The 5644-nt window shown below is 37.7% G+C and overlaps 1 non-coding gene across 1 annotated transcript; it reads right to left on the bottom strand.

Moving 5' to 3' along the window:
• Nucleotides 1-545: 545 nt before the first annotated feature.
• LOC142449696 (small nucleolar RNA U2-19) lies at nt 546-625 on the bottom strand. The gene has a single exon (XR_012784815.1). It is a non-coding gene; the product is annotated as a small nucleolar RNA U2-19 (small nucleolar RNA).
• Nucleotides 626-5644: the final 5019 nt, after the last annotated feature.

The raw sequence follows: 5644 nt of genomic DNA, 5'->3' as shown, positions 1-5644 counted from the left end.
CATTACTAAACTGTCATGGATAACACATGCAAGTAAAATTTCATTGAAAATATCTAAAAATCAGGGGCAGCATCAATAAGGAGCTGCCAGAAATTCAAGCAGGGTTCCGAAAAGGACTTGGCATATAATTGCTATTATCCGATGAGTCTTAGCGAAAAGGAGAGAATATCAGAAAGACGTTTATTTGTGTTTTACTGCTCTTCAAAGCCATTCGATTGTATTCATCTCAAAAATGAACTGTGGAAAACATTGCAAAGAATAAGAATTCCAGAATCCTTCATTAGACGCATAAAGATCCAGGAGGATATGGAATGGTTTAAAAGAAGAAAAGGTGTGTATCTGAGTTTTGGCTTTTCACCATACTTATTTATTTATTTAGCTCAGGTCAAGTGTAGAAAACCTTCAGGGTTATGTAGGTCCGTAGTAAAACGTTCTCCTCGTTGCTCAGACTGATTAGCCTTATACACACACGTACCATTTATGCCATCAATTCCTTACACACACACACACACACACATACACACACACAATTTTGTACTATTGCTTCCCAGAATGATGAAGTTCATGCATCAGGTAGACCGGAAATTCCTCCGATGCTCAGATTTGGCTATTTTCATCATTGATCCACTTCAGTAAGCACAGATTTCAGAGAATCACCATACTTATTCTATCTGTATGTTTAGCACATAACCTAAGAAACGGGTCTATTCAAAGACATTGCCCTCATGATTGGAAAAAAGAATCATTAACAGCTTTCAATATGCAGATAACGCAATCTTGCTTAGTTTAGGTATTCCTGAGTTTACCACTGTCTGAAATTTTCAGATGAAAATCCTGGAGTGATTCAGATTTTTTTCCTTTTCAGTTGTTTGTTTCTAGTTGTTCTTCCTGATGGTTTGTAAGATTTTCTCTTTACCCTTTAAGTTCAGGAAATTTATAAGTTCAGGAAATTTATGACTACATGCTCAGGGGGTTATCTTTTCTTATAATTCAGCCTAGACTGTAATAAGTTATCTTATTTGAAGATTCAAGACATTTTTATTTTGAAAAAATCTTAAGAATTACTTTACACTATTATTATTCTTTATTCTCCTCTTTTCTCTTTCTGAATTCCCATTGTTTTTATGTGTGAACTTCTAGATAGATCTATCTTCCAGTTCTCTTATTCTTTCCCTCATGATTTTCATCAATTTATAATTGTTTTCTGAGCAATAAGAAAAATCTCCCAGTGAGAGCTCATAAATTTTATTTAATTCAGTTCATCCTATTGAATTGCTTAATTTTGTTTCATCTTTCAGGAATATCATATTTTATACCACATTGAACTGATTTGAGTTTTATTTCCATCCGCTCCTCCAGCATTTGTGCTTATGTTTAGGAACAGTTGTTTCAGTTGACCATACATGGTAGAAACTTCAGATGTCTTTGCTCCTGATGATCTTAGCCCGTCAGCCCCTGCCAAGGCACTCATTCCTCTCCCAGCAAGTAGGGAAAGGAAGTGTCCGCACATGCATTCACATGCCAGTCTTTCTCTTGTGGTCCACGGTCTCTAAGTGTGTAACTCTTTCTAGGATCTGCCACTCTTCAAATTGCCTCACAAACTTGGGCACAATATGTCCTATTTTGTTTCAGGCAACTACAGAGAGAACTGTATCCAAACCACTCCATGTGCTCCACCAGAGCCCAATATGCAACTATCTAAATATTCTAGTGCCCAATTGGATTTGACTCAGTTAGGCAAACCATTTAGAATAGCGTATGGAGAAAGGAGCCCCATTTATGGGTAGGCTCAAATCCTACCCATGCTACTAATTAACTGTGCAATTTTAGTTACGTCACTTAATCTGGATGTTCTTTAATGTTATCGTTGATTTAATGGGTATGGTTTTGATAAAACAGAACAAATTTGTTTCTTTTTAGTTCATATACTTGAAGTAAATGTGTGGTTTCACTTAATATAATTAAAGCACTATGTAGGTGTGAATTATTGCTATTATTACTCTATAATGCAGTCACAGCTTTTTCCATGCAACAAAAGGAATTAACAAAGAGAATACTTGTGCTTTTTTGGAAATTTTTTACTATAATAGGACTATAAACCTCTACTGAAGATACCTAAGGAAATAAAAGGATCAGGATGACAAGTGTCTACGATCCTAATCACCAAATTTAGAAGCCATTGAAAATGGATAGTCATTAATGAATGAACTGAAAAGTAAACTTAAATCATAAAGAATTTTTATTTGCCTCTAATGTTCCATATTAAATATAAAATATGAAATAAAGTTAGGTATATTATTTTTAAATGAGGAAAGGACATGAAAGAACCATGTGCAAATGAATGAAAAAAAAGAATATGAAAATTTGGTGATAAAATGCTTAGTCTCAATTAGATTTTGAGACCCATGGTGGGGGAGTGGCATGGGGCCACGTCTGAAATCCTCCTGCTCTCAAGACCACAAGGCTCAGATCACTCCTGGCAATGGGTGCATAAAACTCACAGGATGAGATTCAGAATTATGGCTTTTATTAGAGATGATAACAGGTCACAATTCAAATGATAAATGCTCAGGGTACAGTTGTTCCATCAGAACAGTCTCTCCTTTGTTCTGCCCACATGCAGAACTCCCTTTGGCCCTCAGCTACTTGACCTGGCCTCTTCCCTACTCAGGCGATGTTGCAAACCTTGTTCATGGCTGCCAGTAGTGTACAAAGGGCATACAACTCCACTGTATACCTCACCTCAAAGGCATTCAGCTCTCCCTCTATGGGCTCATTAAGCCAGCTCTCTCAATTTAATGTTCAGAGGCACCCCACTTCACAAGCCAGCCTCCTATGCAAAAGTATTCAGCTTTACTTAGTCTGTGACCTGGAAACTTTACAGCTGTCTCATGCTCTGGCTCTTGGTTTTGCTATTGATGCTCCTAGGGTGTCAAAGCTTTCTTCTGGAAGTTAAATGCACAAGAATCTCAGGGTCCAAATGATATGCTCCACTCGTGGCCCTTCTCTTTTGCTAGTATTTAAATCCCTCTCTTCCTGCTTTTAAGATGGCTCATTTTATACTGAGCAGGGTAGCAACCACAATGTTGATAACAGCTAACAGTTGAATCATGTTATCTAATTAATATATCACCCCACTTTCTTACCCAGATTCATCAGGGAAAAAAAAGATTTCTTGATGGAAGTAACAAAGGTTATGGCTATATGAGCCATATTAAATAATTCCCTGTAGTACACATGAGAATGCAGGCAGCCCTTGGGCCTTGGTAGATTATATACTTAATATCTTCTTAGAGAATTTGAAATAGAGAGACAAAGGATAAGGAAGAAAATAAACAGCTTTCCTGCAAGTTAGAAATTATCATTAAAATGATTTAAATACTTCCTTCATTTTTTCTTTCACATATTTTATATGGTACTGAACATATAAATCTTTCATAATAAATGCTTGACACTTCATTTTGCCCCACAGGAAAGCCTGGTGGCATAGTGGATTATGAGTTGGGCTGCTAACTACAAGATTAGGAGTTCAAAACCACTAGTCCCTCCTCTGAAGAAAGCTGAGGCTTTTTGTTTCCATAAAGATTGACAGCCTTGAAAACCCACAGGAGCAATTCAGCCCCATTCTATAGTGTCACTATGTCATAATTGACTCAAGGCAGTGAGTTTTGTTTTGATTGAATATGGTGTATATTCATAAGTATATTGTGTAAGTACCATGGACTGTCAAAAGGATAAATAAGTCTCTCTTGGAAGACGTACTCCTTATAGACTTCTCCTTATAGACAAGGTTGATGACACTTCAGTTCACATACTTTGGAGATATTGTCAGAAGAGACCAGTTCCTGGAGCAGGGCATCATGGTTGTTAAAGTAGAGGGCAATGAAAAAAGGAAGGTCCTCAATGAGATGGATTGACACAGTGGCTACAATACTGGGCTCAGGCATAGAAACGGCAAGACTGGGCTGACTTTAAATCTGTTGTGCCTAGGGTCACTATGAGTTGAAACTAACTCAATGGCACTGAACAACCACAACTACAACCAAGATAAACAGCATTTTATCAGTAGCTCATTTTTTAAAAGTCTTCTTTATAATAATTAGTTTCTTGCAAATTAGTCCTAACTTTTTTCTTTTTGTTAGCATGGTTAGTCCAATTTTTTCCCTTTCTTTTGGTTCCTGGTTGTTATACCCAGCACAGCAAACATCACCTTCCGTGACTTTTGTTTTCTGACTCTAACATAAAAGTTCACAGAAAGCAAAATCAGTTAAGGCAGTTTGTAGAAACATATTTGGAGCTTTATGCTGCTTAATTAGAAACTTATTTCCACTCAGCCACAATGCTGAATGATGAAAACTGGATCTCACGTCAAATGAATTGTACTCGAGTATTATTGGTGCAGTGGACTTCAAGTAATAACAAACCTTAGAACAAAGTAAGAACCCTACCTCGGAGGGTTCTAAAGCTGTAATCTTCATGGAAGCGGACTGGCACAGCTTTCTCCCACCGGCAGCTGGTGAGCTAGGAGTGGCTGGTGGGCTTCAATAGCTGACATTTGGTTAGAAACTGAACTCATAAGCAAATCACTAATTGGGCTATTTCTGCTCGTCCTAAAATTCCCTCAAACAAACAAACTCAAACTCAATTGCCATTGAGTAGATTCCGATTTAGAGCAGGCACTGTCAATCTTTATGGAAGCCCACAGCCTCATCTTTCTTTCAAAACTCAACTAGCCATCTCACACTTATCTGATAATGCCACCACTTTGCTGGTACTGTCACTGTCATTGCTCAGTGCTGTCCAGTCAGTTCCGATTTAGTGACCTATGTACAACAAAAGGAAAACCTGCCTGGTGCTGCTCCCAAAAGGGTGAAATTGGTAGGTTGTAGTGGTTGTTGCAGTCATTGCTTTATGCTAACACATTGAAGGCCTTTCTCCTTTTCCTTGACCCTCAACTTTAACAAGCATGATGCCATTTTCCAGAGTTTGGTTTCATAGGGTCACTCTGAGTTGAAATGGACTCAGTGGCAGTGGGCCTGTGGGTCTCTCCAATAATGCGTCCAGAAGATGTGAGACAGAGCCTTGGCATACTCGCTTTTAAGGGTCTTTATGACTGATAACACTGACCTTCCCCATTGTCTATTCTTAATGATAGAGTCTATTTGTTTCCTGTGCCTTCTATCTGAAGAGAACAGCTCATATATTTTCAGTTTGTATTGTTGAAACAGATATTTGTCAGGAAGCAGTCATTGATCTTGCAAAATTCTATCATTTGATCTCCAGCTGTGTTTCTATCACCAAGTCCAGATTTTCCCGCTCCTGATCTTTCTTCTTTGTTTCCACAATTTTCATTCCATTAGCAAAATAATTATTAATGCATATTTATGACTTGTCTAGTCAATATTAGGCTGAAGAAATTAAAAGGTGGCTCCAGCAACATGACACCTAACTCATCATCACAGACAGTGTTAGGCTGGCCTCACACTTTGGCATTAGATATTACCAGACATATGTCATTGATGCACAACAGACTTGTGTAGTAGATTTTTATTACTGTAAATGTTAAATATTGGATCATGAGGGAGTTGGTAAGTGGGGAGGAAGTATATTAAATTTTAAACCTAGATGTATTCACGATTCTATT

The sequence above is a fragment of the Tenrec ecaudatus genome, chromosome 5, assembly GCF_050624435.1.
Source record: "Tenrec ecaudatus isolate mTenEca1 chromosome 5, mTenEca1.hap1, whole genome shotgun sequence".
Lineage (NCBI taxonomy): Eukaryota > Metazoa > Chordata > Mammalia > Afrosoricida > Tenrecidae > Tenrec > Tenrec ecaudatus.
The sequence above is the reverse complement of the archived record's forward strand: the minus strand, read 5'-3'. Positions and strand labels throughout refer to the sequence as shown.